A 27761-nucleotide genomic window follows, 5' to 3' on the forward strand; every position below is an offset into this window, starting at 1 on the left:
TTTCGGAAGTGGGGTATCTGCAGGGTTAGCCACAATCCATACCTTTCCTGTCTCCATCCCATCATTTCATATGAAACACTGCATTTTGATGCGCCCCCCCCAAACCAGTTTGAATCCACATAGATAAAAGAACGACCCAGCTATGTTTTTAGCTGGTAATGTGTACCCAGCCAATGATTCAGCAGAGATCAAGAGGGTTTTGGTTTTTTTGTGTTTTGTTTTAGGTAATATAATCAGAATCAAGAAAAACACATGGCTTTGGCACCCCCCCCAATTTATCCATGTGCAATATTTGATAGGGACGCGGGTGGCGCTGTGGGTTAAACCACTGAGCCTCTTGGGTTTGCCAATCAGAAGGTCAGTGATTCGAATCCCCGCGATGGGGTGAGCTCCTGTTGCTCGGTCCCTGCTCCTGCCAACCTAGCAATTCAAAAGCACGTCAAAGTGCAAGTAGATAAATAGGTACCGCTCTGGTGGGAAGGCAAACGGTGTTTCCGTGCGCTGCTGTGGTCCGTCAGCAGCGGCTTAGTCATGCTGGCCATATGACCCGGAAGCTGTATGCTGGCTCCCTCGGCCAATAAAGCGAGATGAGTGCCGGAACCCCAGAGTCGGTCACAACTGGACCTAATGGTCAGGGGCCCCTTTACCTTACCTTTAATATTTGATATGTTTAACCCAATTTAGGTGTAGCACTTTATATTATTTAACCTGTAACTGAAAGGTTTGTATCTGATGAAAGGTCATTTTCAAAGTCCAAACTGATCAAAAATGATCTGCGCTCTTCTGTGTCGCAAGAACACACAGTCGGATCAGCACTGATTTCAGCTGAATGTAAGGTTGGGAGTGTTCACATTACCATGAGTCAACAGAGGGCTTTGCTTCCGAGGAGACTTGAAAAAGTTGGTGTCATTAAATAGGCTAATTGAGAATTGACTCTTAAACGATTAATCACTATGCCATTATTTATCAGCAAACTAGCTCTCACCAGTTCACCATATGTCCCTCCTACCCTGACAGTATACAATACGGTTCTTGGTTGTTGTTTTTTAGATGGGCAGGGGAGTTGTGCTATTTTGGCTTTTTTTGCTGTTTCTGTTTACATAAGAGCATCACATATGGAGGTAGCAGATTGTTCCTTTTCCTTTATGACTTGTATTCATCATGTATTTACAATGTAGTAATCATTAAGTAATATTCTCCACTCTAGTTGCAATAAAAATTGACCACAACGAACGTATCCTGATGCATTTGTCCACACTTCCATGGCAGCTTCATGTTTAGAAGTCAGTGAAATTTTCTACTTGGTTTTCTTTGATGCTTTCAAGCAGCCCAAAAGAACTCTCTTGCCCAGGGCCCCCCAAACCCCATGGCCACCACTGGGATTGTGTATACTTTCTAACACTGGGGTGTAACTTGAAGCCATTGGTTCGGGTCCTACCCTCCAGAGCAGGAGAAAACAAGCTTGTTCTCTCTTCCATGTGATAGCCCTTGAGATCTTTGAAGATGGCTATCCCACCTTCCTCTCAGTCTCCTCTTTTCCTGGTTAAACATACCCAGCTCCCTCAACTGTTCCTCATAAGGCTTGGATTCCAGACCCTTGATCATCTTGGTTACCCTTCTCTGCACACATTCCAGCTTGTCAACATCCTTCTTAAATTGTGCTGCCCAGAATTGGACACAGTATTCCAGGTGTGGTTTGACCAAGGCAGAACAGAGTGGGACTATGACTTCCCAGGATCTGAACACTATACTTCTGTTGATGCAGCCTAGAATAGCATTAGCTTTCCTCCCCCTGTTCCATCACACTGTTGAATCATGCTAAGGTTGTGGTCCACCAAGACCCCTAGAACCTTTTTGCATGTACTACTGGCAAGCCAGATGTCCCCCATCTTATATTTGTGCAGCTGGTTCTTCCTGCCTAAGTGCCGAAGCTTACATTTGTCCCTGTCAAAATTCATTTTAACCTAGTTAAGGTTAGTTTTGATCTGTTAAGGTCATATTGAATCCCAATTCTGTCTTCTGTGGCATTAGCTATACTGGCTGCTGGGAATTGCAGGTAGGAAGAGGGGGCTATTGCCCTCATACCCTACTTGTGGGCATCTCTGGGGCATCTGGTTGGCCCTGTGACAAACAGGATGCTGGACTAGATAAGTTTTCTGATCCAGCTGGGCTCTTCTTATTACCTTATCCCTCCTCTTATCATCACCTTCCCCCGATGCCTTTTTATGCCATGTGACAAGACCACTAGTTAGCAGGCAGCTATAGGCAGCTGAAATTATTTCCCCAAGGAGGAAAAGTCTCCTATAATGAAAAGGCTGGTCAGGTAAATTTACAAGCCTTCTGCTCGGATGGGGGAATGGTAATAACAAGGTCAAGTAAACAAGAAATCGCAGCAGCATCACTTTGATAGCCAAGGAAGCCTCAGTAGTGTTTATTGCTAATTGCCTTTGGGGGTTTGTTTAATGGACTATGTGGTTTTGTCCCGATTAGTTCCATGTGGGGAGCTGTGCAAAATAACTCTGGTTTAGCTTTAATAAGGCCCTGTCTGTGCTATGCATTTCAAAGCAGCATCATACCACTTCCAACAGCCATGTCTCATCCCAAAGAACCTGGAGAACTGCAGATTGTTAAGGGTGCTGAGAGCTGTTAGGAGACCCCTGTTTCCCAGCACCCTTGGCAAACTGCAGTTCCCGGGACTCTTTGGGAGGTAAGCCATGATATGCATAGTGCAGGTGGGATGAAGGAAAGAAATGCATGGGGCATGGCTCTTACCAGTGCTATTTTTCTAAAAAAAGAGGTACCAGAACTCACCATGAACACATTCCTCATTCTCTTAGAATGGCAATGGCGGCCACCCATCTGAGAGGTGCTGGAACTGAGTTCCAGACAGGGGCATCTTGCCCATAGAGGCAAGTGGTGTGGGGCACCAGGGCGCCAAGTTCTGGAGGGCGCCAGGGAAGAGGCGGAGGCTGGGCGTGGTGCCTCCTGGCATCAGTTCGCTGCCCTCGCCCACCTCGCTGATGCAGTGCTGCACCCAGAGCCTCCGCCTCTTCCCCACCGAGGGAGCCGCCCTCCAGCCACTGCCCACCTCCTCCAACACCGCAAAGCTCCTGGCAGTGCCGTAAAAAGGTCAGCAACTCTGGGAAATGAGTGTGTGTGTGTGTGTGTGTGTGTGTGTGCTGGAGGGATCTTTGCACCACGGTGCTGGATATACTTAAGACGGCCCTGGTTCCAGAGAGTTCTGGCTGGAAAAAAACACCCTGACTATTACCGTGATGAAAAGGTTAGCTCATTTTCACCTGCCCTGGCTCTCATTTCGCTCAGTGCTCATCAGTGACAACATGTCACACTACATTTAGAAGAGGTGTCTCTTCTGCCAGCCACGGGACTCTATTTTGAAGGTATTTATCAAAGACTCTGGAATAACTTCTGTCAGCCAAGTTGTCCTTTATCCGTTCAGCACCTGGTTGGAGAATGCTGGCAGATAGCAAAGACGGGAGTTCCCTTTGAAGAATGACTCGTGGTTGCTTATCTTATCTCTGCCACGTAGTGCTGGGTCCCCAATTTAACTTCAAGCTTCGGCTCCCTTATAATTGGCTTCATTCCATTAACTCGTTCCTTTAACAATAAGCTATATATTCTGGGCCCAATTCTACTTTAATCCTTATAAGGGAGGGAGAATGACTATGAGCACCAGGGCTCATATCCCCACCCAGCGATGAAGCTCATTGGATAATCTCTTGGGCCAGCCTCTCAGCCTAACCTACCTCACCGGATCATTGCATTGCATTTTTAAAAAGGTGGGGGAGAATCATGTATGCCACCTTCAGGAAAAATGGGATTTAAATATGATGTTGAAGGTGGTGATAATGCTACACGACAATGCCACCTTTATTGTTGTTGATGATGATGGTTCCTTTAGCAATGTCCTGCTTGTATCTGAGATTAGATTAGATTTATTCAGTTTACGAGTTGCTTCACACAAAAGGAGACCTGCGGTGCTTAACAAGGGGTGTCTCAAAATATGCAATAAAGCCCCAGGAAAACAAAGCAGCTGCACTAGAAGTGTCCATCCATTAAAAAAAACCCACCCCGCAGCATAAAACAACCTCCCCACCCACAGAAGGATGAGCAACACCAAAAAAATAAATGACTAAAAGCCATATCATTGGCTCCACTCAGATGCATTAGTTCCACTCAAATCCTAGCTGGTTAGTAATGCAAGGCTCGCCTGCAACAAGTTACAAGGTTGCCATGAATGAGAGTTGGGCATGGTCCATCTGAATAAGGGATGGACTTATTAGTATGGTGACGCTGTGGTCTAAACCACTGAGCCTCTTGGGCTTGCAGATTGGAAGGTCGGCAGTTCGAATCCCCATGATGGGGTGAGCTCCTGTTGCTCTGGCCCAGCTCCTGCCAACCTAGCAGTTTGAAAGCACGCCAGTGCAAGTAGATAAATAGGTACCACTGCGGTGGGAAGGTAAAAGGCATTTCCATGCACACTAGTTTCTGTCATGGTGTTCCGTTGTGCCAGAAGCGGTTTAGTCCTGCTGGCCACATGACCTGGAAATCTGTCTGTGGACAAACAGTGGCTCCCTTGGTCTGAAAGCGAGATGAGCGCAGCAACCCATAGTCACCTTTGACTGGACTTAACCGTCCAGGGGTCCTTTACCTTTTTACCTTCCCAGCCTGTGTACGTTTTGCATGTGCTTTCAATTCCATTTCTGAAGTAGCCTGTGCTGTTTGCATTTTTTTTAAAGCTGCATGAAGTTGCTACCAGAGGTGGATTTTGGTCTGTTGAGTTTCAGGGGCACCTGTGTCAGCGCCCCCAGCCTCTTGCCTTCCGTTCTGCTCAATTCACCGACTACAACATAGTTGAAATGCCCAGCAGCATCCCCTAGGCTTGGTGCCCAGCACGGTGGAAACACTCACACTGCCTTAAATCCACCTCTGATGATACATTCATTTGTGCATACATGTATACATAATCATAGCATTATAGAGCTGGAAGGGATTGCAAGGGTCATCTAGATTCCTGCAATACAGGAATCTTTTGCAGCTTGAACCCATGACCTTAAGGCTAAGAGTCTCGTGTTCTACCGACTGAGAACGGCATCAAAAAATTTGGAGGAGTATTGAAAGTATTGCTCCCATTTGCACGTTAGTTTGGGAGATGTGAAACTGCTCTCTCCATACTGCAAATCCCTGATCTGAATGCAAACTCTCCAGAAGGAACAATTGCCCATGGTTTTGTGCTACTTTGTTGGAGAGTGGGGAGTGGTGGAAGATCCTAAAGCTTTTCTCAGAACTCCCCCATAGCAGTGGCCTTCCAGATGTTGTTGGACTCCAAATCCCATCAGCCCCAGCCAAGTGGACCAGTAGCCAGGGATGATGGGGGCTGTAGTTCAGTGACATCTGTGCTGCCGCAGGCTCCCCACACTTGGGGAACAGCTCAAAAGGCAGGTCAGCTTAGCCCTTGAGACAGCCTTGCATTTCACGAGACTAAATCTTCCACTGAAAATTAAAAACCCCTTAGTTTTTATTGATATTTCTTCTTATTTATTTAATCAAAACATATAGCACAATGACATATTGAAATAAATGTACAGTGGTACCTTGGGATTAAGAACTTAATTTGTTCTGGAGGTCTGTTCTTAACCTGAAACTGTTCTTAACCTGAAGCACCACTTTAGCTATGGGGTCTCCTGCTGCCACCGCGCCGCCGGAGCACGATTTCTGTTCTCATCCTGAAGCAAAGTTCTTAACCCGAGGTACTATTTCTGGGTTAGCGGAGTCTGTAACCTGAAGTGTCTGTAACCCGAAGTACCACTGTAATGAGAAAACAATACAGTTACACGGAAATGAAAATTAACACTCACATACTAAGATACAAATTGGGGTCACCACACTCACAGTCCCTGGGAAAAGGAATAATCATTGATATTTCAGGATACCATAACTGAGAATATTGTAAGACCTTGAGGACAATGTCCTGACAAAGCAAATCGTAAAGTCCCCTTTCAGTTGATTAGAATCCAGCTATATAAACAGTTATCCAGATAAGCACTTGAGTTTGGTCTTAATCAAATGTGATAAAGTTAATTGCATGTTACATCTTGGATGTGTCCTCCCCCCCCCCACGCCGCACGGAGCTGTTGATTAGAGTCTTGCGAATAATTTGCTATGGATCATTTGTTCAATTAACTTAGCTTCTCCTTCTGCCTCCATAAAGTCCATGGACTGATTGCGTCTTTCAGAGAAGCTGCTGGACAAATACCCGGCGATTGCTTTACCCATTTTTTTTCCACCCTCTGGAATTACGGCAGGCAGTTCACAATGAGATGCTCTCTGTTCAGCATTCAAGTCTAGATGTCCCATTGGTTACACTAGTTGTGGCGAGTTGACACAGGCGGCCAATCTAATTAAGGATTTGGCTGTCCAAAGCCAGCATATCCTTCCTAACTATAGATCTGGGTTGTGGGTGTTTTCTCTTGTATTTCAGTTAACAGTGGGGGACAGATTTACTAAATGCTCATGATGCAGTTGAGCCAGGAATCACTCTTCCCCCAGATTAAAAAAATCAATGGCACACACATACACACACCACAGTAGAGCACTCCTAATTGGCAGCCATGTGCGTATGGCAGAGGAAACACACAGGGCAGTGATATAAGTAAAAAAACTGCTCCTTTCCCCTTATGGGATACCCAAGAGCCCATACAGAGTCCTTTTGTAGGTTCTCTGTTGGTAGGAAAAAATAACAGAGGCAAAGCAGCTAGTAAGCCTGATCTTTATTGATCTGTTGCAACAGGGTGCTCCCCTCACACTCAGGAAAAGAGGAGGAACCCAGAACCAAGGTGTGCCTGCCCTTATATAGACATTTTAAATTCCCTGCCCTGGAGCTCAAGACCACCCCTCCATACATCATACATACATCACAGAACGGGTGTAGCCCAAGACCACCCCTCAGATACATCATACCTACATCACAGAAAAGGCGGTCTACAACCGAAATCTGAGTGCGTTGTCTTTACCCTGTCTGCCAGGTTACCAGTTAATTGACTGGATTACCTGGGGATAATACTTAATTCCTGAGCCCAGGTCACAGGCTCACCCTATTCACACCTTAAATGTGCCCTTAAGGCAGGATTTGTGAGGACAGAGACAATGGGGAGGTTTCTGCATTTTCTTCGACCTTGTAGGGAAATATTTGAGGTGACTGAAAGAGTCAAAATGGCTTTATGACTTTTCCTGTGGGTTTTAGACATGTGGCTTATATATTTGCATGTGTGTTTGCAGCGGGGAATGTCAAAATGCAGTACTGAACTTTTTGCCCATAAACTTTGCACTATTGCTTGATGTAGCCAATGTAGTGATGTTATGACTGCACTGTGTTCAGAGCAGGAGGTATTGATGCACATTTCGAATTGTGTTAGCCACTTTTTAAAACAAAAAGCAGTTTCAAAATGACTTAACAGAGATATATAAAATAAATCAGAAACCTGTAATGGAAATAGTTTCAGGTATATCCTCAGAAAACAGGAGTGCAGTGTGGGGGATACTCACATGCAATCTATGCTCAATCTGTTGGGCTTTTAAAAACTATTAAAGGATTTCTACCATTTGTCTTCATGCTTTCTAAACAGTGTGCCCATTATCGTATGCAAAGTTTTGGGAGGGAGCGCAGGTTCAATCTTTGGTATGTCCATTTTTAAAAATATGTACCAGGTGATTCAAAAGGCCTCCTGCTCGAGAACTTAGAGCAGGGATGGAAAACCCATAGTTTGGATCAGGCCCACAGAGCCCTTTGAAGTGGCCCGCCAGCCCCCATCTTCCTTCTCATTGCAGCACTGGGCTTGGAGGAGAGATTCTTCGCAACACAGTGCTGCGATGGAAAAGGAAGATGGAGCCTCTGATCTTCAGCAAGTGCTCTCTGGAGAGAAGCTATTGTCTTCCTGTCCATGATTTGCAACTGATGTGGAAACTGCAACAGTCGCTGAGCCAAGAGGAGCTGGAGAGACGATGATGATGAAGATAAAGATAGCATTTTCATTATTTTATTTTGAATTCATTCCATGCTATTTGAAAAAGAGACTCAAAGATCTCTTGCGCGGATCTTAAATTCAAAAATGCCATCAAAATAAAAAGAAGGCAATAAACCATACACGTTACTGAAAGTGTTTATCTGCCCACACAGAAATTTTTTTTAAAAGTATTTATCCTTTCCTGGCCTCCTGAAAGATGAGCATCAAGTCAGGATGCGAACAAGAGGGAGCTACTAGCAAGAAGCATCGTAGCTCATCTGCTTTAAATGCAGAAGGCTCCAGGTTCAATCCCTTACATTTCCAGGTAGGGCTGGTAATATTTCAGCTGGAAAGCCTAAAAAGCTTCAGCCAATCAGTGCACACTATACTAAGCTAGGTGGTCCAAAGGCCCGACTCTAAATAAGGAAGTTCCCCAGCTTCCTAGGCAACCAAGGTCCAGAGGAGACTGAGAGACAGATGCAGTTGCTGGTTGCTGTCATCTCCTCCTTGCCCTTGTCCACTGCTAGGTCATCACTTGCAGCTGGGCCTCCCCAGGCCACAGGTGGCTTACCTGTGGCATTATTATTATTATTATTATTATTATTATTATTATTCTCCATCCATCTGGCTGGGTTGCCCCAGCCACTCTGGGTGGCTTCCAACACATATAAAAACATAATAAAAAGGTTGTTGGATTGCAACTCCCATAACCCCCTTCCATTGACCACACTAGTGTATGGTTACCAGACGTCCCTGTTTCCTGGGGACAGTCCCCGAATTTACAAATCTGTCCCCGGACAAAATATGTCCCCGGATTTCATTTAATATCCCCGGAATTATATTTTAAGTGTTGTGGATTTATTAGTAGGGAATGAATGTACTAATTGGTTCAACGGCACAAGACACATCATATGGGGACTTCTCGCGAGGCAAAATGGCGGGCGCCACAGCAGCGAGCAGCTCCTGAAGCCAGCCAGAGCCAACTCCGCTACCAGGCTGACTCCGGGCTGCTGAGACTGCCACCGCCACCACCACTGCCGAGGGAGAATCGGGGACACCCAGTGCATCAACTGGGGGAACCGCTGACCCCCCACTAGACCCAAATTGAGTCGGGAGCAAGAGCGCCCGGCCACCCAACCGACTGCCCAGCAGCGCTCTGGGGCCAGGAAAACACCAGAGCCAATGCAGGAAGAAGGAGGAGAGTAGAAGGAGAAGGAAGAGAGAGAAAGAGGAAGGAGAAAAAAGAGGGGAGCCCCGACCTTGCCACACTACTGCTGCTGCTGCTGAGGAAGAGATGTAGGAGAACACCGGGAGGGCAAGGACACGTGGCCGAGCCCAGGTCTGACCGGAGCCTACCCCACAGTGGCTAGCATTCCAAGAGAGCAGGCCAGGGCCCAGAGGAAGGCTGCGTGACAGAGGAGACCACCACAGAAGAGAAAATATTACTTCCTTTTTTCAAAAAATAACTTTTTAAAAAAAACTTTTTCTCTCTTTTTTTTAAAAAAAGTGTCCCCGGATTCTTTGAAAAAAATCTGGTAACTGGCGGGAACTGACAGAAGACATGTTGGCAAAGAAGTCCAAGGTAAATGGGAAGCTCATTGCTTCTTGTTGTTGTTGTTTAGCCGTTTAGTCATGTCCGACTCTTCGTGACCCCATGGACCAGAGCACACCAGGCATTCCTGTCTTCCACTGCCTCCTGCAGTTTGGTTAAACTCATGCTGGGAGCTTCAAGAACCCTGTCCAACCATCTCGTCCTCTGTCGTCCCCTTCTCCTTGTGCCCTCCATCTTTCCCAACATCAGGGTCTTTTCCAGGGAGTCCTCTCTTCTCATGAGGTGGCCAAAGTATTGGAGCCTCAGCTTCACGATCTGTCCTTCCAGTGAGCACTCAGGGCTGATTTCCTTAAGAATCATTGCTAGACATAGGTAAAATGACAAGCACAACAGCTGTTTGTCAAGAATTCTCCCTGCGGCTGTTTTGCATGAAAAGCTTCCAGAGAGACAAAAACTCCCATGTTAACAGGAATTCAGTTGTCTTCTTATCACGGTGGGAGACAGGTCCTTCAGCAAGACCAGTGTGGTTTTTTTTCTGGGGGTACTCAATGGTACTCTGTACCATCAACTTTTTTTTTAGTGTTAAAAGTGTGTCACTTACTGCAACAACTTCATGGTGTGTAATGGCACCTTTTTTCCTATGAAAAAGAAAAAGCACTGAGCAAGACTAATAAAGAAGGGTTTTTTGTTTTGTTTTTGGTGGGTAGCAGCAACAGCTTGAAGAGCTGATAGCCGCAGTTTAAAGAAGTGAGGCGATAAGCTTCTATAATGGGTTTCACTCTTGCTTAAACGCAGGCAGATTTGCTCGAGGGATTTCTGTGAGTGACGGAGAAGATTCCTTTCTGCAAACGCCTAGGCTTTGGACACACAACACAATAAAGGGAAGGAAATGCTTCCACATGCTCCCTCAAGCAGACAAAAGGAAATGTTGCCTCTGACAACGGATGAAGGACGCAATATTTTTAGGTGGAAAGAAGACCTGCTTGCCTGGCGATGATGCATCACTTTTGTCTGGTTTCTGTAGACAGCAGAGGAAGAATTTGGCCTATTGTGTATCATTTCAATACTGCAGAACCAACACCTTCTTTTAAAATAAGGAGATAAAGGGCTAGGCTCTGAAAGGACGCAGCAAGAGAAATAAAACCAGCTCTTCAGATATTATTGTGATTGCCATCCTAGAGTGTTCCAGATGCTTTAGATTAAGAACAGAGAAAAATAACAGTAATATTTTCTTTTCGTTTCGTTTCCAAGGGCCAAGGCTACAAGAATGCCCCAGTTCCATGGAAGCATAGGCAGGGCACAAAATCTCAGCAACACCTAGTGAAACAGCAGAATGGCAAGGCAAATCGCTGAGTAAGACTTCTAGAGAGGCCTTAGTGTTCTTGAAGACATCTTCTCCCTTTCCCATGACTATCAGAACCAAGTTGCAGAATTCGGGTTCACTTGTACAGGTTTCTTTTATTGCTATTTCCTTCTTCTTAAATAAATAGTAGACTACTTGTATCAGAGTTTGGGGAAACTGTAGCCCTCAGATATTGTTGGATTCCAAATGCCACCAACCCCAGACAGCATGGTCAATCGTCAGGGATGGTGAGAATTCAACATTGTGCTGTTACAAAGGTTCGGTCAGCACAAGTTTTCTGCTTGTTCGACAGAATGATCCACCCTGTAGTATTTGGGTGGAGGGTGGTATAGAAACTAAATAATAATAATAATAATAATAATAATAATAATGCATTTTAGCCTTAAAGAGAAGCAAGTTTAATGCAGCCCAGAGGGGTGACCCCAGAGTTCACTTGCACTTTTCTTTCTCACAATCCAGGATCACCAATCTTTTTGGGTCAGTGGGAACATCTGGAATTTTGACAAAGTGCCATGGGCACCAGTCACAAACTGGCTGCCATGGTGGTGTGGCATAACACAAAATGGCTGCCGCATCTGAAAATCAGGGACACAAAATGGTGCTAGCCCACCAACTGCTTCATTAGGGGGAGATACTGCAGATATTAATATTGCTTAGCTTAAAGCAATTGGATGCATAAAAACAGATTCCTTTTGAAATAAAAGTTGTTCAGACCCATAAATATGATTCAAAGCTTTACCACCCAGAACTTCCAAACAGGTACAAAAACAAATCAATGATACATCCAAATAGTTCCATGAGGCATATGCTTGTCCAAGCTTAGGCTCAGCATCTTAGAAATATAATATAATTCCAAACAGACCTAAAATCAAAGGTCTCTCTCTCCTTACAGCCTCTATTAGTCTGGAGAGACTCATTCGCACATTCTTCTCCCACTGTGATTGGGAACAAAAGACAAATGGCAGCTCCCTTCAAAATGTCTATTTGCAACTGAATACCTCTATCAAGTGATCTAAGGTTAAACACTCATGTGTAAAAGCAGAGTACAGCAACAGTTTATTATTAACCCAGCTAGAAGCTTGGAGAGCTCTTTCTAGCTTTAGTATTCCCCAACGGAATTTTCCAACGTTAAACATTTCAGCAATATACATATAGGCATTCTCCATTTCAGTGCGCAATTAAACAATTATACTTAACGGGGGAAAGGCACACATATGAGCTGCCAGTGTGCTTGCTTATGGAAGGAATTCACTTGCACTTCTCCTTTGTTCAGAACAGATGGTGATAATAATTTAAAGGTAATAATAATAATAATAATAATAAGGCTGAACCAGTGCAAACTTTAACTGAGCAGGAAGAGCACACGGACTTTTTAGGTGATATTTACGGAGACCTTTTATGGTCACCGTAGGAGGTACTGGCAGGCACACTGGTGCCCATGGGACCAGATTGGAGGCAACTGCTCATCTGTCACTAGTCCTCACTGACTGAACTTTATCCGCATACTACAGCCTTCGCCAAGCTGCTACCCTCCAGGACTTGTTGGACTACAACTCCCATCATGCTGTGCTGATGGGCTGATGGGAGTTGGAGTCCAAAACATCTGGAGGGCAATCAATTGGCAAAGACTGCTTTATCCCTAACTATCTTTAGTACCCAGCTCTGCTACGATAGATGATCCATATTAAATCTGATTAGCATTCGGAGCAGAACACAGATGGTGGTTGAGATGGGGGAGCAGAGACGGAGAGAGGCCATTAGGGGGAAGGGAAGGGACACAAGAAAGCCCATAAGTTTAAATCACCAGGAGTGAATTAAACTTTCAATTATTATGCCCAGTGAGGAGAAAAAAGGAGCACTTGGTTTTAATAACCCATCTAAACAGCAGCAGCAGCAGCAACACCACATTGCAAAACTTTAGTTACACGCAACCTGGGATTCCGAAGGCGCAACGGTCAGCTTTATTTCATACACCTTACAGCTTTGATGGATTGACTAGATAGCTGGTAAGCGAAACCATCCATCTTGGAAGCAGCCTAGTAAATGAAGAAAAGGGGTGGGGAGCAAACTGTATTCTTCCCAGTGCAGAGTCGCTCTGGGCTTTCTGTGAAACTGCACCGTCATTGTCTTTACCTCATCAATCAACCCAAGCAGGCCTTGCCAATGGCTGCTGTGAGCACACCTGAGCTCGGAAGCTGGGAAAACTTTTTCTGGTTCAGGAACTTCCCTGGCCAATTGTCACGAAGCCTGGTGTCCCTGTTCGATGACCCTAACTGCCAAGAAAGTGCCTCCATAGGGCTGCAGCCTTGAATGCTTTTCATTAGCATATTAAAAGCATTCAAAGTAATGCTATGCAGCAGAGTACTATCAGTGCATGTGTCACATTATAGAGAATGAGAGGGCAGTCCCTGCCCGGAGGAACTTACAGAGGGAAAGGAGGAGGGAGATGATTAAATAGCGTTGCCATTTTTCAAAAAGTGAAATCCGTCCAGATTTTCCCAGACTTATTTTTTGCTTCCGACTACAGTCTTCCGGGTATGTCAGGGAAATTCTGGACGTATGGCAACCCTAAAATAGGGAGGAAATGTTATTTTGATTCTACATACTTAGACCTGGTGTCAGGCTGAGTTGCAACTCTTCATAGAAATGGAGGGTTGTGTGATAACCCGCTCACTGTCTTGGCTTCCTCTTTAGCTGCGCGCAACCTCTCCAGCCGGGAGAGGCTGCGCGCGGCTATGGCACAAGCCAAGACAGTGAGCGGGATGGACAGCTGGCTTGTGCCATAGCCGCACGCAACCCCTCCGGCAGGGAGAGGCTGCGCGGGGCTAAAGAAGCCATAGCCGCGTGCAGCCTCTCCCTGCCGGAGGGGCTGCGCGCGGCTATCCCTGAAGCCTTCCGAGCGCAGCGCAAGTTCCCACTGCACTCCTTAGGCTTCGGGTTCCTTTTGCTGAAGCCAGGAGAGCAAGACTCTCCTGGCTTCAGCGAAAGGAACCTGAAGCCTCCAGAACGCAGTGGGAACTTGCGCTGCACTCCGAAGGCTTCGCGTTGCTTTCGCTGAAGCCTGGCGAGTGAGAGGGGTCGGTGTGCACCAACGCCTCTCGCTCTCCAGGCTTCAGCGAAAGCAACGCGAAGCCTCCGGAGCACAGAGGGAGCGCTCCCTCTGCGCTTTGGATGCTTCGCGTTGCTTTCGCTGAAGCCAAGGAGCCTGCATTCGCTCCATAGGACGCACACACATTTCCCCTTAATTTCTGGAGTGGAAAAAGTGTGTCCTATAGAGCGAAAAATACGGTAATTTTGTTATTTTTATAATTATGCAATGTTTTTCATGATGTAAGTCGCCATGAGCATGGTTTGAACTACGGAAAGGCAGCATGCAAGTAAGATGATGTATGTATGCATACATGTAGTTCAATTTGCTCCCTGGCTACTCTAGAAGATGCCTTTAGCAATTAATTACTTTGCTTTTATGCTAAGTGCTTGTGGTTTTGCACACAATGTGATGAGTAAGTAAGTACACCAGAGTCATTTAGCAACTTTAATTGGTTCCTGGGTAAAGGTTTCTGTTGTTTAATAGCACCACATCTGTTCTGTACAGATGCAGCGGACCTTGCCACACCTTTGCCGTTGTTTAACCCATTTACCAGCATTTGTAAATGAATCTGCGTCAGGGTTTTTGTAGCTAAATGCACTTCAGTATATTAGAGAAGCATAGGGCATGATCTGGCCAAAGCTAAGCACTTCTGAGTCCTATTAATTTCAGTGGTAGCTGAAGCACACGCCTCACTCTCCTGTTGAAAACGACGACACTAACCAAGCGATCCTAAGCCCCAATGTTGATGGCTGGGTGAGGAAGGGGGACAAGTTAGGGTGGTGCGCAGTCATCCCTCCTCTGGTCTCTGTCAGCAAAGAGGAGTGATGTTGAGGCAGCGCCTCTGCAACAGAGGTTCCCAGTTCCCCCCAGGTGAGTGGCACTTCTTCACACAATGCATTGTTAAATTGTGGGATTTGCTCCCACAAGATGAAGTGATGGCAACCAACTTGGTTGGCTTAAAAAAAGAGAGAGAGAGAGAGCATTAGGCAAATTTATGGAAGATAGAGATACCAGTGGCTACCAACTGCAATAATAATAATAATAATAATAATAATAATAATAATAATAATAATAATAATTTATTTATACTCCGCCCATCTGGCTGGGCTTCCCCAGCCACTCTGGGTGGCTTCCAGCAAAATATTAAAATACAGTAATGCACCAAACATTAAAAGTTTCCCTAAACAGGGCTGCCTTCAGATGTCTTCTAAAAGTCTGGTTGTTGTTCTCTTTGACATCTGGTGGGAGGGTGTTCCACAGGGCAGGCGCCATTACCGAGAAGGCCCTCTGCCTGGTTCCCTGTAACTTGGCTTCTCGCAGCGAGGGAACCGCCAGAAGGCCCTCGGCGCTGGACCTCATTGTCCGGGTAGAATGATGGCTCTGTTCTGCCTCCACTGTCTGAGTCGATATACAGTGGTACCTCTGGTTACAAACTTAATTCGTTCCAGAGGTTCGTTCTTAACCTGAAACCATTCTTAACCTGAGGTACCACTTTAGCTAATGGGGCCTCCCGATGCCGGTGCGTGATTTCTGTTCTCATCTTGAGGTAAAATTTTTAACCTGAGGTGCTACTTCTGGGTTAGCAGAGTCTGTAACCCAAAGTGTTTGTAACCCGAGGTGTTTGTAACCCAAGGTGCCACCGTGCTATTGAATGTCAGCTGCAGGGAATCCAAAATGGAGAGAGTGATGTCCTCTCTTCCCACCCCCTCAGGCAGGACAACCCACCTGCCTTCGTTATGTCTTTGCAGCAGACCCATCACCGTCTCCTGATGTGTGGCATCAGCTGTGTGAGGCCAGTGGGTATGTATTTGGGGAAATGGCTTTGTGGGCCAAATCTGGTCTGCAGCCAGGAGGCTCCCAACCCCTGGGCTATAGGAGGCCACATAAATCCTTCTCCGCAGTTGGCAGAGGCAGCTCATGGTCAGAACCCTCCCTGATGTGAAGATGGGAAGCTCCACTTCAAGCTCCAGCAGGGTTGGAAAGGGGGTGTCGGAAGCAGCCCTCCTGTTCACCTGATCCCCCAACTATCCTGAAACTGGCTGGAAATCTGCACCAGCCCTGGAGCTGCCATAGTTAATTCCCTCCTCCCCAACTGCAGGCCATGGGAGGGAAATTAAGAAATACTTGTCTATGGCAGGGTGAGGAACAAGCGACCACCACCATCTTCTGCCTGGCTGTTATCAGCCATTCATGCTTGGGAATTAGTGGTTTCTTCGCCAAGGAACCCCTCCCCGCATGTGATTTTTCTTTTAAAAGTGCATAATTCAGGCTAATAATAATAATAAGATAGTAATTTATTATTTAATAAATTATTAAATAAGTGTGCCCATGGGTGCCTCTTCCCCTCAGTGGCATAGCGTGGGTTGCCAGCACCTAGGGCAGCGTGGAGGGGGGATAGCAGGGAGGGAAGCAGCTGGAGTCCGCATGTGCATTCAACTGCCTAATGGCGTCCGCATCACCCAGGAGATTGCAGCTGCAGAGATAAGAAAAGAAGAGTTGTACCGTTGTCTGGAGAGCTCACTTCCTGGTTTGCATGGAGAAGCCCAGTGGCAGAAGTGCACAGCTGTATTGAGGCAGCACCGGGTGTTGAAATTTTGGGCTCCCTTACAATTTTGTGCCTGGGGCAACTGCCCCTTTGTCATCGTCATCGTCCCCCCATGTTACGCCACTGCTTCTCCTCCTCCTCCTCCTTTGTCCTAAGATGAGTTGTGCATTTTCAAGGCTATGACTTGTATTTTTCTCCAACTCATGTGAGTGAATTATGACCATTTCCCAGACTTCCATGAGATTTTAGTAGAAAAGTTAAGTTGGGTTGTTGAAGACTTTTATGATTATAGATCATATTGTTGTGCTTTATTCTTAAAAAATGTGGTTTGTTCTATTGATTACCCCAGATGTTGTATTATCTAGACTCCTTTGGAGCCCAGGGGGGAAAAGATGTCAATGCAACTCTTAAAAAAGAAATGAATTGTCTCTGAGATCACACAGCAGCTGTGCTTGCTTTTGCTTTTTCACTGAGAATCTTGAACTTAAAAAGAACAAATAACTTTTCTTGCTGCTGTGCCTAAATGCTGAGTAATGTTGTCCATGGTTAGCTTGGTCTTGCGTCTGACCCACATGCAAGTGAAGTTAGAAGTGTGTGTGTGTGTGTGTGAGAGAGAGAGAGAGAGAGAGAGAGCGCGCCAGAGGTGAGATGAGCAACAGCAGCTTAATTTCCTTTGAGAGATGGGTTTTCAGCAGCAGAACTTCATATACACTGGGTTTGGAGATGGGGAAAAAACAGAAGAGAGGGGAAAGAAAGCATTGTTAATTACATTACCCAGAAATCAATGTTGTTCTTTGAAGGTGCACATGAAAGAGTAGACAAAAGAGCTGAAACAATGGCACTGTTTAATTAAAAACAACCGTGGGCTATCTCGGTGACAAAACGATTGCATTGGTGCTTGAGAAGAGAAGCTGCTGTGCTCAAGAGGCCTTCCTCCAGAACTTCTCATGGAAACAACCCGGGAGGCATTGAAAGCAGGGGTTGTCAACCTGGTCCCTATCATCCACTAGTGGGCGTTTCAGGATTCTAGGTGGGCGGTAGGGGGTTCTACAGCAAACACTGAATCCTCCTTCTATCAAGCACTGGTGGGTGGTAAGGAAATTTTACCATCAAGACAGATGCACTAGTGGGCGGTAGATATAAAAAGGTTGACTACCCCTGATTTCAGTTGTTCCATTGTGAGGTCTTACTTGTCTGCTGCAAGTGTGGAGGAGCTGATCATAGAACTGAAGAGGTGGAGTGGACCGTGAGGATCGTGAAGTCCAACCCCTGCAATGCAAGAACCTCAACTCAAGCATCCAGGACAGACGGCCACCCAGGTCTCTGCTCTCAAGGAACCTACAATCTGAGACAGACCATGGAGAAGCTGCAGAACGAGGAAGGGAGAAACTAGGGGAGGGATGAAAAAATGAGGGCAAATGCCAGTAGATCAAGCGTGGGGAAGTTTTGGTCATCCAGATGCTGCTGACCTAGAACTCCTATGAGCCCTAGCTGGCATAGGCAATCATTAAAGATGATGGGAGCTGTGGTCCAAAGGAAAAAAAGGCCATGCAAAATGTCTAATTTAATTCCAAACACCTATGCTACAAATCTTAAAAAATAGACAGCATTTTAAAAAGCAGAGACATCACCTTGCTAACAAAGGTCCGTATAGTTAAAGCTATGGTTTTCCCAGTAGTGATGTATGGAAGTGAGAGCTGGACCATAAAGAAGGCTGGTCGCCGAAGAATTGATGCTTTTGAATTATGGTGCTGGAGGAGACTCTTGAGAGTCCCATGGACTGCAAGAAGATCAAACCTCTCCATTCTGAAGGAAATCAGCCCTGAGTGCTCACTGGAAGGACAGATCGTGAAGCTGAGGCTCAAATACTTTGCCTACCTCATAAGAAGAGAAGACTCCCTGGAAAAGACCCTGATGTTGGGAAAGATGGAGGGCACAAGGAGAAGGGGACAACAGAGGACGAGATGGTTGGACAGTGTTCTTCAAGCTCCCAGCATGAGTTTGACTAAACTGCGGGAGGCAGTGGAAGACAGAAGTGCCTGGTGTGCTCTGGTCCATGGGGTCACGAAGAGTCGGACACGACTAAACGACTAAACAACAATGCTACAAATGTAAACCATCTGCAAACCCATTTAGTTCTCCCAAGGAGGTATTCTGGAAACTAGTTCTGGAACTGAAATAGGGAAATCGAAATAATTTGCAACAGTGTCCGAAGCTTGACACCTCCCTGGGGTTGGTGATGGAGGAGGAAGACGGGAAGTCATGAGAAGTAAACTAGCTTCAGACCAGGAGACAGAATGGTGGTGCAGAGATAGCCCTGGTTTCCAGAGCATTAAGCCAAGCCATGAATCCGGTTGCCTGTAAGAATAGAAGGGGCTGTAACAGCTTGGAAGAGAGCGAGTTGCTCGAGTTAATTGTGCAATGCAAACATAACGGGCTAGACCTCAGGGAGAGACAAAAGGGATAAGTAGCCTTTATGATCTCATCAATTTATTTGCCATACTCTGGGCTTTATTAAGAAGTCAACATAACATGGCTGAAGAAACCCAGCATTTCTTACCCGATAATCTAAAATTGCATCTAGGGGGCAACACAGTATTTTCTTCTTTGATTTGTCTCACTTATTTGGATCTCTTTCTTTTAAAAAAAGTGAATGAGGGGTATTTTGAAAAGTAGGGCTTATTTTGCATGATCCCTTATGCACCTCTTGGCACAGTGATTGTGGATCGAGGGCCCGACCCCCGCTAAGTGAAATAAATACACAAGGACACGTGATATAAGGTTAATGGGCAAGGAAAGGCCACAACTTTATTGATTACAGCAGTGAAAAGGTATTGGCTTAGGCATTGGATGACTATAGGAGGTGGGTTTATTCAACAGTAGGTGGAGCCTGTTGATGCTAATCCAACTATAGGCTCACCCCCTGATGTCACCGAGGGTCGTGCCATGGCCTCCCGCCAAGCAGGCATCGGACGGAATACACGACCGCCAGATTCCTTTAACGGAATAACCCACGGTAGATAGCATAGGCGATGGCCACACCTAGCCCTTGACACAGCACAACACATGAATCCAATGCCTAACCTACCCACCAATACCACAAAAGTTGTGACGATTGCTACGAGGTAGGCGAAAAACCAAAAAGCCTAATGCCAAATGGAAAATTCCTACCAGGCCCCCCAGACAACCGGGGCGACCAACCTAAGGTCCATAGCAAGGCCAAAAACCTAGACCCTGAGCTAAATGGGGGTGGAGGGTGGGTGACTCGCTGAGGGACGACGACGAATGAGGAGGAGGCGGAGCTGGTGCCACAGCATTAAGCTGCTACACACGCCCCCCGGAGGCACCTGGTTGGCTGCCTCCGGTGGGCGTGGGCACCAGCCAGGTAAGGAGGGGAGGGGGCTAGGGCCCCCTACCAGGGGCGGAGCTCGGTCTCCCGCCCACAACCACTCCCCTCTCTTCCAGGGAGGAGAGTCTTTGTGGATCGAGGGCCCGACCCCCGCTAAGTGAAATAAATACACAAGGACACGTGATATAAGGTTAATGGGCAAGGAAAGGCCACAACTTTATTGATTACAGCAGTGAAAAGGTATTGGCTTAGGCATTGGATGACTATAGGAGGTGGGTTTATTCAACAGTAGGTGGAGCCTGTTGATGCTAATCCAACTATAGGCTCACCCCCTGATGTCACCGAGGGTCGTGCCATGGCCTCCCGCCAAGCAGGCATCGGACGGAATACATGACCGCCAGATTCCTTTAACGGAATAACCCACGGTAGATAGCATAGGCGATGGCCACACCTAGCCCTTGACACAGCACAACACATGAATCCAATGCCTAACCGCCACCCGAGCCGCAAAGGGGCTCGCCGCCAATACCCTCACAGCTGCAACCAATCCCTAATGCTACTAATAACGCTGTCCAACCAGATGTCATTCCCAATGTCTGTTAGATGAACTCCATCATTCCGGTATATGGCTTGGTCGCCGATCCGGATACGGTCATGATAAATGACTCGGCCATCCATAAAGCGTACCCAACGGGCTACCGCCCGATTCAAGAGTTTCCTGGTTTTTTCAATGGCCATACAGCTCGCTGAGGGACGACGACGAATGAGGAGGAGGCGGAGCTGGTGCCACAGCATTAAGCTGCTACACACGCCCCCCGGAGGCACCTGGTTCGCTGCCTCCGGTGGGCGTGGGCACCAGCCAGGTAAGGAGGGGAGGGGGCTAAGGCCCCCTACCAGGGGCGGAGCTCGGTCTCCCGCCCACAACCACTCCCCTCTCTTCCAGGGAGGAGAGTCTTTGCCAAGCAAACACCATCTTCAATCGCTAAATGCACAACTGTGAGCCAGTGTGATGTACTGGTTAGAGTGCTGGATTAAGACCTGGGAGACCATGGTTCAAATCCACATTAAGCCACTGAATGACCTTAGGCCAGTCACAACTACCTCACAGGGTTGTTGTGTGTTGGGTTTTTTGACTACGTGCCATTCTGTGCAGCTTCACACAGAGTCGATTAAATGTTGGCCAACAGCCAAGATGACTGAGCAGAGAGGAGTTATCTGCCTGGAGATATGGGACCCTGGAAACAGCTTTACCATTGGTTGAAGTCTCACATAGGCCTGATGATTTATGACCTTACTGACCGGAATGTGTTTGTTGGTCAGTGTGGTGTTCTGAGAGTCGTTTGGAGTTTGTTAAGAGAGAGCTAGTAAAGACCCATGTATCTGTTCATGTATATAGTAACTTGTAGAGTCTCCTGTAAAAAACAAACACCTCTAAGTAACCGAGTTACTAGTAGCAGCGTCTGGTTCCTGCTTCATCCATCCTGCCTGCAACTGATTGCTTTCTGGAACTCTGTGTATGCTCTGATAAGATCTGGCTAAGGTCCTGCAACAGGTCAAAGTTGCGAAACATCAACGTGAGGATAAAATGACGGAGTTGGGGGAAGCGAATACGCCTCGCTGATCTCCTTGGAGGAACAGTGGGACTGTAGTAGTAATAATGGATAGCTCAGTTGGTTAGAGCATGGTGCTGATAATAGCAAGGTTGTGGCTTCGATCCTCATATGGGACTGCTGTATATACCTGCATTGCAGGGGGTTGGACTGGATGATCCTCAGGGTCCCTTCCAACTCCACAATTCTATGATATCCCAGTCAAAACCTGAAATGGCAGACAGAGATGTCTTCCAATGTCAACAGGGCTCAAGGCTATTTCCCCACCTTACTCCTGGCTTCAGTCAGTTGTCTGACACAGAGGGTACAGAGAGAGCCTAAAAAGGGCATTGCGCAATGCTTCTGCAAATGTGAATTTAACTTCAAGATAAGGCCTCCTTCTTGAGAAGACCTTCCCAAAATATGGTACACGTAACCCTCAGTGGTACATCAAATGGTACAGGCAGAGTTTTTATTTTATTTCCTCATAGGGACAGAAAACAATTCAAAGAAGAAGAGAAGAAGAAGAAGAAGAGTTTGGATTTGATATCCCGCTTTATCACTACCTGAAGGAGTCTCAAAGCGGCCAACAATCTCCTTTCCCTTCCTCCCCCACAACAAACACTCTGTGAGGTGAGTGGGGCTGAGAGACTTCAGAGAAGTGTGACTGGCCCAAGGTCACCCAGCAGCTGCACGTGGAGGAGCGGAGACGCAAACCTGGTTCACCAGATTACAAGTCTACCACTCTTAACCACTACACCACACTGACAAAAGACAAAAGAAGCATTATTAAAACGACTCCCAAATTAACTTTGCCTGAGAAGGGGTACACCAGTAAGACTAAACTCTCAAAGGGGTTATTGTAAATTTGGGAAATAGTGCTCTAGTGAAAGGGGGCAGGGAAACGGTTTGGAACTAGTTCTTGATTTTCCTTTGAGAGAGGCGTGCTTCCTAGGAGGGAACTGCCTGCACCAGCTGCATTTTTGGGGAAACAGGATAGAGCAGGGATGGGGAACCCTGCAGATGTTGCTGGGCTCATCATACTTGACTGTTGGCCATGCTGGCTGGGGCTGATGGGAGCCCTACAGGCTCTGGAGGGCCACAGGAGGGAGACGGGATTAGCCGTCTGCAGACAGGAATTCCTGCAATCATCGCACCCACCATAGGAGCCAACTCCTAGGGGCCGTGGGGCCCCCACAATAAAATATTTGAGGGGGCTGGGCCCCCCACAAAGTTGATGGGCATTCCCATTCAAATGGGGGTGTGTGTGTGCACTGTGTCATGTGATCGATTATGCAGGTTGGGGCTTACCTGGACCCCCACAATATTTTCTTCAAGTTGGCACCCCTAGCACCCACATGTAGACATTCACAGGCAGAGCAAGTGCGTTCACAGGCTTGGAGAAGGAAGGAAAGCTCTCCTTCTTCACTGTTCTCTCAGAGAAACCTGATTCAGTTCAGTGTCACGCCACTGCAGCATCTTTTCCGAAGAGCAGTAACCTGCAGAACTGCGTGTTGGAAGTCACAGGCAAGACGCAGGGAGTCTGCTGGCATTTCTAAGGGCTCCAGCTAATCTCTGGCATAATCAGCCGGCATGTTATATGCTGATGGATTCCACACTGCTCTGAGAGCTGTTGCAGCAGTCAATGTTTTATTTATTGAATGAAGACCTCCCTAATTGAATTAGGTTGCTACTGTGAGATGCTTACCAGGACATCAGCAAAAGGAGATTGAGGGCTACTGTTTATTCATCCCAGCACTGGGGTGTAATGAGCTATTGAACCAGCCATGAAAATGATGCGAGTTTGAGTTGTGTGGTCATGATTCAGTTAAATAGCGTCTTCAGTCAATTTACATTACTGTAACTGCTTCGCATTATCCTAGGAATTAAAATCTGGCTGTTCTTTGCTGGCCAAGGTTAAATTGCAGTGAAATGCGTTAAACAATAAGCAGAGATACATAGCTGGGTGAGAAACAACAGAGACAGGCTGAAATTTCTCAAAAAAATATTTTCCGATAATTTTCTTTTTCAGGCTTCCCCTGAGTTGAGCTGAAATTTCTCAGCAGACAGACTTGAGAGAATGTATGGGGTTTTTTGTGTTTTTTTGCTTCCCCAGGAGGAAAGCAGCCAATTTGCAGATTTTTTTCTGAATATTTTCATCACACACCCCTTTCCTTATTTTGGTACGGGCAGTCGGACTTCCGGAGGCGGCGCGAAACTGTAATGGCGGTCCTCTTCTAGTCTGAAGAGGGGCTCCGCAGGAAAGGGTCGTTTCGCTGCGGCACAGCGACGACCCATCAAGAAAAACCACGAGCAGAGTGAGCTCGTGGCCGTGGGACTCGGCGGGCACCTGGAGCGACCCCGAAATCGCGAAAGGAACCCCGTAAGGGGCTCCGGAGTGAAAGAGGGGTAGCGGTGCTGTGAGTTCATCGCTCTTTCTGCGGGAGTGAAGCCGCGCAGCTGTTGCAGATGAGCGCCGACCTTTCTTCCTTTAAAGATTCGACTGAAACAACAAACCCGTGAGTAAGGACGTTAAATTCGGCAGTAAATTCTTGAAAAAAATTTTGGCTGTAACCGGGAGACGTTAAAAAGGAAGTCCGCCTCCCGGAGCTGCTTACAAGATCAAAGCAAGGGATCAGAGAAGCGAAAAGCGGCTGAAAAGGGATGTTTTAAAGAGGGACTTTCATGCACTTTCAGAAGTGACTGTTAACGAGAAAAGATAGACTTATTTGTGAGCAATTTTTTAAAAGGAAAATTGGAGCGATCCTCCCCAGTAAGATCATTCAAAGCTAAATTCCAAATCGTCGGGCTGCTGGAGGGGAAACCGTTTAACTGCGGAACTGTTACAAATTGTTACAAACTTTTACAGACGTATGGATACCCTTGAGCTTTTGAGCTTTAACAAGCTGGACTGGATACAAATTGTAGGCACCTTTTTGAAACTTTGTTAAAAGTTTAAAGTACTCTGCAGGACTTGTTTATTACCATTTGGGACTATTGCATTTCTGTTTTTTAACATACAGGGGACTTTAATGGCGGAAAAGTTGCCTTCTTCTTTTTGAAACTTTGGTGGTACTCCCCCTAGAGGATTTTGGGAATATAAGGCCTGGGAACAGCTTTTTATGTTTACTCTCTCTCACTGGATTGTTTTTAAATTGGATCTGTCTTTCCCATGGGACAATAACAATTTGACCTTGAACATTGACTGATGAGTGGTACAGGAAAGACAAGAGCAGCCAAAGCCAAGGAAGCTAAGGAGAAGGAAAAGGAAAAAAAGCAGGCACAGCTTGTACAAACAACTTTGACTCAGGGACGCAGATCATCAGTTCCAGCTGTGCTGGGCGTACAAAAGGCAGAAGCCGAAAAGTCTAAAATTCCAGCAGAGGAAGATATGGCAGCAGGAGCATCTGAGGGAGTTCTGAAACAAATCTTGGAGCAGTTGGCAGCTTTAAATCAAAAGGTTGACAACCAATCATCAAAAATTGACCAAGCTACATCTTCGATCCAGAAATTGACAGATCAGGTTTCCCAGCATACACAAGCAATTGAAAAATTGCAAGGAGCTACACAAGAAAACCGTAATTTGGCTGGGGAAGCTGTTCAAATTGCAACGGCAGCTAGAAAAGAGGTCGAGGAAGTTAGAGGTGAAGTTAAACCTTTGCATAAACAAATTGGTGAACAACAAGCCTACCTCTCGATGGTGGAATTGAAAAATCGTGAGAATAACCTCAGATTAAGAGCAATCCCAGAAATTGAACAAGAAGATTTAATTGGATTTTTGACAACAGAATTTTCAAAATTCTGGGGCATTAAGGAAGAAACTGACTTTAAAATAGTGTCAGCTTTTCGGCTGGGAAGATTGGTAAGGAAGGACAGACCCAGAGATTGTTTGATAATTTTGAGATCAAGGGAAGAGAGAGACAAAATATTAGGCCTACATTTCGCAAATACATTGGTGATACAAGATAAAAGGGTGGAAATTTACCGAGACATCCCAAAACAGTTATTGGACTTGAGAACCACTTATTCAGAACTGGCAAGACTGCTGAGAATCAACACAATTCGTTATAGGTGGGAGTTTCCACAAGGGTTATCATTTACTTACAAGCAGAAGAAGGTAAAGATAAAAACACCAGAGGATTTACAAAAGTTCCTGCACGATCACGGTGAAGATCTCCAAAAAGAAGCAGCAGCACTTTGTCCTCTACCACAAGCTGGGATTCCGCCTGGAGGCGGAGCAGGCCCTACACCCTCGGGACCAGAAGATACACCACTCTAGGTGTAACAAAACAGTACAGGATGTCTCTGCAGCTACTTAGTTGGAATATAAATGGCGGAAATTCTCCGGAAAAAAGAAGGAAAATATTTCACATATTGAAGAAAGAACAATTGGACATTATTTGTTTACAAGAAACCCATGTGACCAGGCTTCACAGAAAAGTCTTAGTTAACAAAAGACTAGGCCAAGAATTTATTTCATCAGACAAGGTTAAGAAAAGAGGCGTGGTGATATATGCCAAGGAGAGCCTGGCACCAAAATTTGTATTTAAAGATGAGCAAGGAAGAATCTTGGCGATTGAAATCCAGACACAAGGAGAAAAAATTTTGATATTAGGAATATATGCGCCAAATGACGGGAAATCAGAATTTTTTAAGAAGCTGCATGAGACCATGTTGGACTATATGGACTACAACAACATCATAATGATGGGAGACATGAATGGAGTGGTATCTACACATATGGATAAGTCTCAAAATCAAAACTTAACATCAGATGGCAGACTGCCTAAAACTTTCTTTGAACTGATTGACAATTTGGATCTGATTGATATATGGAGGACAAAAGACCCCCTAGGTAAAGAAGGAACTTTCTTCTCTGAGGCCCACCTGTCATGGACAAGGATCGACCAAATCTGGACATCTAGAGGGCTGGCACCCAAGACTAGAAAGGTGGAAATCTGCCCAAAAACATGCTCCGACCACAATGCTTTGAAACTAGAACTTAGACTTACCCAAACCGGTTCCTTCAGATGGAGAATGAATGACACCTTATTAAGAGATCAAGAGATTGTGAAAAAGGCCCAAAAAACGTTAAAGGACTATTTTGAAATCAACCTGAACACTACAGTTGAAAAAAGAATGATCTGGGACGCAAGTAAAGCCGTTATGAGAGGGTTTCTGATACAACAAAATACAATCAAGAAAAAGCTCTGGAATGGAAAGAAGGATAAAATATTGGAGAAAATATATCAAGGTGAGAAGAAACTGAGAACCAATCCCAAGTCAAAGGAAGTGCTGAGAGAAATCAAATTCCATCAAGCACAATACTCTAAACTGATAAATCAAGAGATCGAATGGAAAATCAAACAGATGAAGCAAAGATCGTTTGAATCAGCAAACAAATGTGGAAAGCTGCTAGCTTGGCAGCTGAAAAAAAGACAAAAGTTAAATACAGTGACAAATCTAGAGATTGAAGGAAGAATGGTTCAGAAACCAGAAGAAATCAGGAAGTGCTTCCACAGATACTTCAAAGAACTTTATGCACAAGGGCCTCAGAAAGAGTTGGAGATAGATCAATTTTTAAGGATAAATGGACTACCAAAAATAACCCAAGATAAAAGATCAATCTTGAATTGTAAAATAACTCAACAGGAAATTGAAGGTGCCATTCAGAATATGCAACTTGGCAAATCTCCAGGCCCGGATGGGCTTACCTCCAAATACTACAAGACTTTGAAGGACTACTTGACACAGCCTTTGATGGAGGTATGCAACCAGATCATGGAGGGGAAGAGGGCACCGGAAACGTGGAAAGAAGCATTCATCACATTGATACCCAAGCTAGAATCTGAAAAGACCCAGCTTAAGAACTACCGTCCCATCTCACTCCTGAATGTGGATTACAAAATATTTGCAGACATTTTAGCAAGCAGACTTAAAAAGGTCTTAAATGAAGTAATTCACAAGGACCAAGCTGGCTTTCTCCCTGGTAGACATTTATATGGAAATACCAGAAACATCATTGACATTTTGGAACTATTGCAAACCAATAGGAACACAAGGGCGGTTTTAATCTTCATTGATGCGGAGAAAGCATTTGATAATATATCTTGGAAGTTTATGAAGAAAAATTTGGAAGGGATGGGAGTGGGACGGGGGTTTGAAAATGGAATAGAAGCAATCTATTCAGAACAGAAAGCTAAATTAATAGTGAACAATGTGGTGACGGAGGAATTTAAAATTGAAAA

Source organism: Podarcis filfolensis (assembly GCF_964270895.1).
Source record: "Podarcis filfolensis genome assembly, chromosome: 3".
NCBI classification, from domain to species: domain Eukaryota; kingdom Metazoa; phylum Chordata; class Lepidosauria; order Squamata; family Lacertidae; genus Podarcis; species Podarcis filfolensis.